This window comes from Lithobates pipiens, unplaced genomic scaffold (assembly GCF_037356315.1).
Source record: "Lithobates pipiens isolate NorthernLeopardFrog02 unplaced genomic scaffold, aLitPip1_a1.2 Scaffold_8, whole genome shotgun sequence".
Lineage (NCBI taxonomy): Eukaryota > Metazoa > Chordata > Amphibia > Anura > Ranidae > Lithobates > Lithobates pipiens.
Window position 1 is genome coordinate 144162010 of NW_027507903.1, and position 12020 is coordinate 144174029.

General features: G+C 41.5%; 1 protein-coding gene across 1 annotated transcript in view; it reads right to left on the bottom strand.

The window, feature by feature from the left end:
* The window catches only part of PLXNA4 (plexin A4), a 946574-nt gene extending 935393 nt beyond the window's left edge, over positions 1-11181 (bottom strand). Inside the window, exon 1 of the mRNA XM_077468718.1 lies at positions 10605-11181. The gene's annotated coding sequence lies outside the window, so the exon portion shown is untranslated. The remainder of the gene's footprint in view (positions 1-10604) is intronic.
* Between the last annotated feature and the right edge of the window lie 839 nt (positions 11182-12020).

Genomic DNA, 12020 nt, shown 5'->3' on the forward strand with positions numbered 1-12020 from the left:
CCATTGTTTTGTAATGAGCCCATTAAACAGAGCTCTCTGACTCCAGGCTGCACATTACACCGAGCTGCTCATTTTGACATGTGAATTATGACAATGTTAGCAATGGGATAAACTATGGTAGGGCATATATCTGCCTTGCCAGTCTGTGGTCTGTCTCTACAGTTATCCTCTTTCATATCAAAGTACCTTTTTGTAAAGTCGGTAGAACAGGAATGACAATTCTGGCATTTGGCAGAAGGCTACTGCAACTAAAAATATTAGTGTACTTGTTTTAATTGACTGGCTCTGACAGAATCAGCCTTGTTTTATTAAAAAAAGCAAAATTCTAAATTAGACGGTTGGCTCACAATACTTGAGACCACTGTGGGGCAAATATTGACGTTTTTACATATAGTTCAGATAAGCTGAAATTGGCGTAATTTCTCACAAATCTTGGCTGGCATAACTTACAAATATGTAAAGAGAGCATTTCTAGCCTACATTCAGCGTCAACACATGGCCAAGACCCTTAAACAGGATAACACCCCAATTTGGACACACAATATGGTGACCAGGCTAGAACCAACTCAGATGCTTAGCTCTTGACCTGTGATTGACTCGTGGTTTATTGAAGTCACGTATTCTTATGTTATAAGTCAGCCATTTTAACATAGAGAAACCCTTAAAACAACTCTCGAGTCTCAGGGAACTTCCACTTACAATTACAATATCTACAGCTCACAGAACATTAGCTCAATAGCCAGTGGCAAGACTGATTCTTACATCGGCGGTCAGTGAAAAATAAATGCTCCCCTTACAGATAGCTAAAATGCTTGTTGTTGCCTGTGGTTAGATATCTAAGATGCAGAAACTGCTCATTGCTCAAGGAACCCCTAACAACTTCTGGAGGAACCCTAGGGTTCTACGGAGACCTGGTTCAGAAAGTCTGGTATAAGTTACAGTGAAACAGAGTATTTCTTTTTTCTCGCCTGAAAATTTGTATCAGTTTGAAGAAAAGTTATGTAGTTGGTGTTGAATAATTAAACAGAGTAAAATGTGTTATTGACTTCTTGCTGTAACATGTGGCCATTTAGACTTCCCTACTGCTGTTACAACTAAAAAAGGAAAATTTGCAAGCCCTCTTTAAACATCCCATGTAATTCCCCTATTTTCTCTATCAGGTCACTTACAGTGTCAGTTTATTTAAAATGTAATGACTCTATACATAGTTTCCCATGAGACTGATGTGGCCTTACTATGCTTTTCACCATACATTACTGAAAATGATTGCAACCTCTAATGCATATCATCAGCCACTCAAAAAAGCTAGCCCAAGAGCATGCATTTATAATTTATGTTGTATATGGCCTTTCTAATATATTAGTTTGAGAGCTGTAGATTAACAATATACAATCTGTGATATACAGTATACTATGTCCAGAAGGAAGTAAAGAAGTTTCTTAGTCTCAAGTAAATTGCATTCAGTGAAGCTACATCACAGGTTTCTTATTTCCCCATAGTACCAATTGTAAGACCTGGTACTGTTACATGGCTGTCTAGATATGATAATGTTCTTTAAACAATATTCTATGTGAAAGATCAGGTAATACACTCAGAGAGGTATTGAAGTTGCCATTGTTGACCTCCTTCTGAATATGCTAATTGCTTAGCTTCAATACCTTGGGACACTGACTGGATCAAGCATGCAATCAACTCAGAACCCTTCATACAAATCCATTTATTATCCAACTATCAACTTCAGAAGGATATTGGAAATGGCAACCTCCATATTTCTCTCAGAACAGTTTTCCTTTACATGCTTTAGTACAAAAATGTTTTTTTTTTATGGAGCTCAGGCTCTCCTTTCCAAACCCAATGAAAATAGTCAGTGGATTCAGTTCTTTCTGATCTCTGACAACTGTCCAATTTAGGTGGTTGTAATTACAGAGGTGGAGAGTCTGAAAGAAAACAGCTACTTTTTTCTTTGGTATGAGACTATGGGATATCAGTGTCATGGAGGTACCCAATAATAAATGTTGTTTAAAACAAAAACATATATATAAACAATAAAAATGTCTAAAAACAGTTAAAAATGTACAAACTTAAAAAGTGTATATGCAGTAAAGCATGCTTGTTATACTCACTGTGGGTTAATCCTCCGCATTGTGTAAAAAGGCTGTATGATCCTGTCTTCTCTGATTCTACCCTACTTCCACATTCCCCAATCTATCTGCTTATAGGACAGTGCCTTTGGAGTCATTCTGCACATGCTCAGTTTGGTGTGTATTACTAAAGAGTTTTTTTGTTATTCAGACGGTGCATGTGATCAGCACAGGGCCAGTCAGCGCTGTCCAAACAGAGGGTCAGGGGTTCTACAACCTCATAAGACAGTCAGCGTAGACTGAAAACTCCTCCTACAAGCTTTAGCCAGACACCAGAAGTTACAAGACTGTTATATACTACTGATGAGAGGTATTTAGCAGTTTATATTTACTAAAATATTTGCATTTCCATGTTTTATGTACTGTGGAAGACCAAGTATATTGAATGCCGGGTCCTGGGTTTAGTAACACTTCAAAGCGGTAGTAAACCCGCTAATCTTTTTTTTTTTTTTACCACCTGCAAAGTAAAAGGCATAATGAGCTAGTATGCACCGCATACTAGCTCATTATGAAATACTTACCTTAGAACGAGGCACCGACATCTGGCCCGATCCGTTTCTTCCGGGTATCGCGGCTCCGGCACTGTGAGTGGCCGGAGCCGCAATATCGTCACTCCCGCATGCGCGCGGGAGATTTCATCCCGGCCGGGCCGGCCACTGCCGGACTTTTAGCCGAGAATGCTCTTGTGCGCATGTGCCGCTGCAGTCAGCGGCGCATAACGAGGGGAATATCTCCTAAACCGTACAGGTTTAGGAGATATTTTTTTTACCTACAGGTAAGCCTTATTATAGGCTTTCCTGTAGGTAAAAGTTAAAAAAATGAGTATACAACCACTTTAAGAATGTTAAGCAGACAAAGACATCAGTAAAAATAGGGGCCATCCTGTGTAACTACACAGACTATCAAAATCACAAGTCAAATTTACTTTTGCGTGGAAAATTAATTTATGAATGTTATTTTACATGCAAAAATGGTAGATGGAATTTTTTTTAATAAAATTCTTATGCACATCAGAACTCAGTATAAATGATTACACTCACACCCTCTTGCAGTGCCCAGAAGAACAGAAACCTTGCCCTACAGGCCACACTTGTTATCAAAAGAGTATATATGTATATCTTTAAGTATTTACTGCTATGAAACTCAATGCACCACACCACCCCTTCCCTTGTTCTGTTTCATTTTAAGGCTTCATGTTCAAAATGGGAATTCCTTACATTATTGGGTGTACTAAAGAAGGAGAATGCCTTTCATCTATTCATAAGGAACAAAGTATGGCTTTTTTGAAGAATGCACCTCCAAAAACACAGTAATGCAGATTCTAACCTTTAGGGCCTCCTTACTGACCAGCAGCACCACCATTTACGACCCCTCAAACCTTGCATTTCCAATATACATCTATTTGTGGCAACTATAATACATGTTTTATGCTTCTTCTAATGAGGACTGAACCGTAATTAGTATCTATGGGTGAAGAAGTACCATCACTCTTAGCATCTTGTCATTAAAAATAATCTGCAATGAGAAAAATACAGGGAAGCCATTGCTGACCTCCGTCTGAGTCACTGACCTAGAACAAGTATGTGAATTAGAAAGTCAGAATGCTCTGCATATTTGTTCCAGGTCAGCACCTCTTAAAGTATTGAAGCCATTAGATCAGCATGACAGGCAGGTAACTAGCATTTTTATAAAGATAGGTCAACAATGGTAGTCTCCATATTCTCTCATTACTGGTTCCCATTTAATGCAAGCGTAATATTAAAGGCAAACCTCAGTCAACCATTACAGTAGTAAGAGGGCTTCAGTCTAGGTCACCTGGTGATAAATATTGTAAATAATGACGCTAGCTACAAATCTGTAAGCAAAGCTATGCTTATGGCTCTGATTGATCTGGCACGTTGTTTAGCAGCTACCTCCATGTCCTCCATCTCAATAAACTGTCACCTGAAAACCAAAAGGTATGCGTATTACAACAAGGACTGGCTGCTAAGATGCAGTGCTAATGTAAAACACTACATTAGAATGCAATAAACATTTACAAGGCAGACTTTCCATTATCCTGTTAAATGACCCCATGACCTATTGCGCACACACACAGATGAAGCCAATTTTATTGCATAAAGTAATGAAATGAACATGAAACGTGATGTGTTAGCACTAGAATATTGTTTATTGCTGTTCTTTTTACACGTGCCAACATACGTGTGTATGTTCTATCTTTAGCAGTTAGGTGTGTGTGTGTGTTGAGCAGCACCTTGTTCACACTCCATCTACCCAATATAGCAATTAGGATTACAGTGCCTTCTATGAAGATATGTAAAGCATATATTGGAAAAACTATTGCATACCACCAGTGCTGCAATGATCATTAAATGCAGCACCAGCATGCAAATTATAGTAGTCAACATTTTGGTAAATCCCCAAAAATACCTGTTTTTAAGAATGTATTCTGCTATTGAGCAATGGTATTTTATGAAAAGAAACTGATTGATATTGAGTAGCCCACATGAGCTTACACTGGCCCACAAATGCTTATACAAAGTCTTTCAGGAATTTAGCCAAATTTAGCAGACAGCCAGTCTGCACGGCTTCAAATATTTTGCTGACTAGTTGCAGTACATGATTTACCTTCTTAGAAGTTTCATCCTCTCATAAACCCCAATAATTGTAGTTATAAGAAAGGAAAAGCACCCCCCCCCCCATCCCCTGGGACCACTATGGCAACGTCCACCTCACAATCATATACAGTACATCTCTTAGATCAAAATATTTCCATACTATTCTTTAAAACCAGTTCACACTAGCTTGAGAATGCTTGTCTGAAGAGCTGTGCATAATGCGGACATCTACAAACCACATCAAAAACGTTAAGCAGCTTTCTTGAAGCCCTTAAAGTACCCTTCAGATCCAGAAGTAACAAAAATTGATCTTATTAGATGTTCTGGCTGTAGCTTTAAGCAATTGTACAACTAAATGCTTGCCTAAGCCTGCTAAAACTTGTTTGAAGCTACAACCCCAATCCCATTGTAATCCATATTAAAGCTAAATGTGTGCTGAAGTCTGCTAAACCTTGTTTAAAGCTACAACCACAATACCATTGTAATCCATATTCAAATGAAATGCTTGCTGAAGCCTGTTAAACCTTGTTTAAAGCTACAAACACAACTGCATTGTAAACCATAGTCAAACTAAATGCTTGCTGAAGCCTGCTAAACCTTGTTTAAAGCTACAAACAACTGCATTGTAAACCACAGTCGAACTAAATGCTTGCTGAAGCCTTCTAAACCTTGTTTCAAGCTACAACCACAATCGCATTGTAACCCACAGTCAAACTAAATGCTTGCTGAACCTTGTTTAAAGCTACAACCACAATCACATTGTAATCCACAGTCAAACTAAATGCTTGCTGAAGCCTGCTAAACCTTGTTTAAAGCTACAAACACAATCCCACTGTAATCCACAGTCAAACTAAATGCTTGTGGAAGCCTGCTAAACCTTGTTTAAAGCTACAACCTCAATCCCATTGTAATCCATATTCAATATCCCAACCCTGAAGCTGCAGTGTACTTTAAAACTTGTGCTCAGCTAAAATCAATTAAATCAATGACTGACCACTTAGGCACCAAGTGCTGCATTATGGGAGGTAGGGGGAAGCATACTGGTATGCTTCATACCTGGACTCACCAACTCACCAGGTTTTACATAGGACTGCAGCAGCACATTGGGGGGGCAGATGCTTTGTTACCTGCTATACAGTAACTGTTTTAAAAATATGCCTAAAGCTTGTTAAATGCCTACTGTACCCATTGCTCATCAGACCCAGTGTACCTGGTGCATTACATCCCTATATTCTACAGTAGTAGGCAATTCCCAGACTAGTGATCCAGCACTTCTTGCAGATGTTAGAAGGACAGGGTGAGTTTGAGCTTCATTGGGCTGCAGAGGATCAATCAACCCTTAGATAACTATAGATAGTAGAGTAGCCCATACTGATCAATATTATTAAGCAGTCCACACAGCATTGTTTTGCAGTACCTTAAGTCTTTGTTTAAAATATCAAAGCATTTTACTGCAGTCCTAGTGGCCATAATACTACACAATATACGGGACAAGCATGCTCCACTAAACTGCAGCAGAGCAAACCAGATACCCATTGTGCTCTGCTCATCAAAAACCTGGAAATCTAGGACTCTACTTTTCTTTTTATTTCAATTCTGATGTAAATGGTTCATATGATAGCAATTATGTAGCTTATACTACAGTAGTAAAATAAACCAGGTTTCAACATTGAGCAATTTATCAACCTTTTTAAAAGCAGACTTTGAAAGTTACATCCTTAAAATATAAAAACATGAAGATGTCATGCTTGCATACATGACATTTTAAACATTTCTTATAGTCACGATTTGCTTTCTGAAATATTAATTTGCAACTATCGAATGTAGTAGGTTCACTTGCAGTGATGCAAGGAACAGGGATGAAAGGTTACCAATAGTAACCAGTTATTAAACGCTTCATCAATGGAGTAAGAACAGTAGATGACGTGTTTGACTACTATGGGTTAGTGCACTCTGCACATCCTTTTTAACCTTTTTAGCTTTTCCTTTATATAACAAATAACTGAAATGCTGAGCACATTATATTTATAAATAATACCTTTATAAATGTAACAACGTGGAAAAAAAAATATTTACAGTGTCTAAAAAGTATTAAATGAAGGATGTCAACCTGCAGCTTATTTTCTCTAATCAGGGTATTCTTAGAGATAAACTGCCCCCTCTAATAATTGCTGTGCTCCCTACCGCACAAAAGACATCTGGTGCAGTGATTTCATAGCATCCGCTTCTCAAATAAGGCTTCCTATCTCTTCCAGTAAAGTCCACCAACCATACATTCTATAAATTGTGAGGCTGAGGAGCTGCTGATGCATGTCTCAGGGTGCCAACGTAGGTTCTACACCACCGAAAAAAAGGCAAAGGCAATCTATTAGGCAAGCACTTACTGACAAACGGGCACATCTGTACCGCTTATACCTCTCCATTACGTTTCTGCAATAATTTATGCCAGGTTCAACTAGAATGCTGAGAGGTTATTGGCTTTGAGGGTTCCACTGCAGAAACACCCTGCTAACACCCTAGCACAGCCTTAAAGCCTTTAAACACAGCATTCTAAAGTGTAAATTGAACTAATCTTTAAAGAGGCTGTCTGCTCAACACAGCAACCATGCTTATCTATAAAACATCAGCTGAGTGGAACAGCCAGAGCTTCATTTAGAAAGGGAGCGCAGTAAAATGCCAAAATCTCAGCAAAACACATCTGGGTGCCATCGATACTTGCAAAGACCTTTCACTGTCATCATATTTCAAAAACCTCCTCTATAATTCAAATGTCATACATCTACTGACATGGAAGGAACATGCACCGAGTAGGAACCTATACTCACTGTAATGAGTTCTATTCTTATAGACTTCAGATTTATATTACCATGATCTGTCATCAGAAAAATCTGGACAGAAATCGGTGCAAAAGGGGGGGACGTAGTGCCACGCTTCAAATGGATAAGGATACACCACCTGTACAAGCTTAGTGGGTTTAGTGAAGAGAAGGGTTTAATGAAGCTGTAAGGGATCCAGTGCAACAGAAGGGTGGTTTACTGGGCACAGATCTGTGGGATGTTTGAAAAGCAGCAGCACATTGTCCATAGCCCATATTCAATGAGCACGCTGCAGTAAAACAGAGATCAGGAAATGTGCTCTTCCACATGCAGCAGTTTTTTACAATTTCACAATGCACAGATCCTCCTGAATCCCATAGCAGCAGAATGATGGATCCTGCAATGTATCCCAGCCTATGTACACAAGCCATAACCTGAGGCTCAAACACTGCATTCATTTAAAAGACTGTCTTGTAGCCAAATCTACCAATTCAGTAACCTAGGTCACTGAAACCACACACACACACATATATATATATATATATATATATATATATATATATATATATATATATATATATATATATATATATATATATATATATTATTTATTTTAAAAAAAACATCACTCTCATATATACTTTTTTATGTTTCTGTGCATATGTATTGGTATATACACCAATGGCAGAGCTGTACACCAATGTTTTTCCTGATGTAATCTTTTATGGAAAATGAATGGATCTTCTGTCAAAGTTGAAGGGCTAAAATGTTGCATTTTTTCTGTAAAATTCATTTCTGGGCCCATTTGGAACATGCAAGTCTTCCAATGCTGTAGAATTAGAATATGACACTTTGCTCCATACCCTAATAGCACGTATTATTACAACAGGCTGGCTCGGGGGGTCTAAGGCATAGGTCTGTCTATACTGACCATCCAAGTTCTATCTCTACCCTATGCAGATCTGAAATGTAAAGCGACTTTCTACCCTGAAATAGCCTAAAAAATTATGTTTCTATATAATCTGCTGTATATGTTGTAACATTATAAAAGAGAGCTCATCCTACATCCCTGCTCTGGATGGGAGTCATGTGTGAGCGGTCCCTGCTAGTCTCTGCACAGAGATGCTCAGCTTATTCTAGACACATTTATCTTGATAATGATTATTCAGGTCTGTGGACAATGTATAGAATTCTAGTGCCCTAGGTCCCATAAGCAGTATGTATAACTGGTGCCCCAGGTCCCATAAGCAGTATATATAATTGGTGCCCCAGGTCCCATGGGCAGTGTGTATAACTGGTGCCCCAGGTCCCATGAGCAGTGGGTATAACTGGTGTCCCAGGTTCCATAGGCAGTGTGTATAACTGATACCCCAGGTTCCATAGACATTTTTATAGCTCTGGTACCCCTGCTTCCATGAGAAGTGTATATAACTGGTGCCCTGGATTCTTTTGGCTGTGTCAATATCTCTGGTGCCCCAGTTCCCATTGGCAGTGTATATAACTCAAGTGCTCCAGGTTCAATGGGATATATCTATGGTGCCCCAGGTTCCCCAAGCGATGTATATAACTGGTGCACTAGGTTACATAGGGATTGTAAATACCTGGTGACCCAGGTTCCATTGGCAGAGTATATAACTGGTGCCCTAGGTTACATGGGCAGAGTATAAAATTGGTGCCCTAGGTTCCATGGGCAGTGTATCTAACTCTGGCTCCCTAGGCTCCATGAACAGTGTATATAAATGGTGTCCTAGGTTTCATGGGTATTATATATAACTGATGTCCCAGGTTCCATGGGCAGACTATATAACTGGTATCCCAGGTTCCACCAGCAGTGCACATAACTGGAGTTTCAGATTCAATGGGCAGTACTATCACTGGTTCCCCAGGTTCAATGGACAGTATTATCACTGGTTCCCCAGGTTCAATGGACAGTATTATCACTGGTGCTCCAGGTTCAATGGACAGTATTATCACTGGTTCCCCAGGTTCAATGGACAGTATTATCACTGGTTCCCCAGGTTCAATGGACAGTATTATCACTGGTGCCCCAGGTTCAATGGACAGTATTATCACTGGTGCCCCAGGTTCAATGGACACTATTATCACTGGGGTCCTAGGTTCAATGGACAGTATTATCACTGGTACCACAGGTTCAATGGGCAGTATTATCACTGGTGCCCCTGGTTCAATGGCCAGTATTATCACTGGTGTCTTAGGTTTAATGGCCAGTATTATCACTGGTGCCCCAGGTTCAATGGGCAGTATTATCACTGGTGCCACAGGTTCAATGGGCAGTATTATCATTGGTGCCCCGGGTTCAATGGGCAGTATTTTCACTGGTGTCCTAGGTTTAATGGGCAGTATTAGAACGGGTAACCCTGGTTCAATGGGCAGTATTATCACTGGGTTCCATAAAGCTCAGGCGCCACACAGGACCCGCAGGGTTTGTACCCCCTGCAGTGAGGAGCAGGTTGGGCTCTCCTCCAGGGAACACTGATCGGTCAGCCTACACTCATATTAGCTCCTCAGGTCGGTGTCATCCAGTATAATCCCACCGCAGTGATCTTGAACCACAGATGAAGCCATGATGGCTCTAATGCTCCGACTTGATGTGCCCTTGCCTGTGTCTTGTCATTGACCCCGGATCAGACCCGCATCTAGTGAAGGACATGTAGATGGCTGCTGGTATATGGAGTGGCCCTATAATATCCGATAATATTGAAATTCTGAAGATCCAAGGACCCTCTGCAGATCGCAGGCTTTGGTGGCCCCTGTCATACCGCAGTACTGTTCCCCTAACTCTAGTGAGCTGCTGAAGCCCTGAACCCCCATAATACAAGGCATGCCATGGCAGGGGGAAGGAGCGGAGAGGAGATCTCAGGTGCGCAGGCATGGCAGGTGGATCTGCCCCTCCACCCCTTGGCACAGAACATCAAGCTGAAAAGGTGCCAGCACCTGCCAGTTCCCCCCTCACCCCCCAGATGGTATGAATCAGGTAGTGGCACTCCTCTCCCCCCATCAGATCTTACCTGGGAGATGAGCTCCTTCTCCCCCTTCCTTCACAGCAGCAGCCGCATTGACGCTGCAGATGGAACCTTTCCCAACATCCCCTAATCCTCCCCAGACATCGGAGCTCAGGTGCTCGTCTCCTCTCTGCAGCCAGCGAGCACACCTTGCAAAAGGAGAGGAGGGATGGCGGTTGCGGCAATGAGCTCTCCCCCTCCCTGGCTCCCCTGGCTCCGATTACGAGCGGTATCCGGATGGCATGGACGGCGGCTCGTCTCCCAGCGCCTGCTCTCCTTTCCTCCTCTGCCGCCTTCTGCTGCTTCCAACGGAGGCGATAGATCCAGCCAATAGATGATGGGGGGACCGGACTGTGCCAGGTGGACGGATCCCTCCTCCTCCTCCTCCAGGCCAGGTGTTGTCAGCTCAGCTGTCACCTTCATACATCCCGGGCTCTTCCAGGCTCCATCCTTCCAGCCATCCAAAGTTTCCTGTAATGCTGTGTGTGTGCTGGATGGAGAGACACTAGCAAGCCTTCAACTTCCAGCTGCCTGGCTTGTGCTCCAGAGTCCTCCCCCTCTCCTTACTCACCAGTGACATCTACGATCTGCAGCCTGATTGGGCTAATTGTACATTTTTATTGCCAGCACAGAGGCAACATCTCAGGAAAACGACACGCATATGGTTTGCTTTTAGATTTTTTTTCCCGGACCTGTTCTCTAAAGGAACAGTTTAGGAAGACAGTGGATTGAAGACTGCTGTCCCCCAACACACTGTTTTCTGATGAATACAATTCAAAATACTAACATCATGGTATGTAAAGTCATTCATAACTCTGCTGCAAACTATACCACCAACCTCCTCCCAAAATATTACCCAAAGTATTCTCCTCGGTTTTCCAAAGACATCGCAAACCTCATCCTAAATTATCACCTACATCGTCCTCTTTGGTCCTACGGAGACATTGCCAATCTCATCCCAAAATATCACTCAAACCGTTCTCCTCGCTCCTCCCAAGACATCGCTACAGTTGTCCCAAAATATCATTGAAACCATCCTCTTTGCGCCTCCCAAGAGTCCCAAAATATTACTCAAACCATTCTCCTCACTCCTGCCAAGACACCGTTATAGTCCAAAAATATCACTAAAATCATCCTCCTTGCCTCTCCCATGATGTTGCCAACCTCACCCCAAAATATCACCCAAGGCATTTTCCTCATTCCTCCCAAGATATCACTGAAATCATTCTTCTCGGTCTTCCAAAGACATTGCCAACCTCATCCTAAAATATCACCTAATTTGCCCTCCTCTGTCCTGCTCCTCTCACCACATTGCCAAACTGATCCCAAAATATTACCCAAACCTTTCCCCTTGCTCCTCCCAAGGCATCTCCAATCTCATCCCAAAATATCACCCATACCATTCTCCTCACCCTTCCCAAG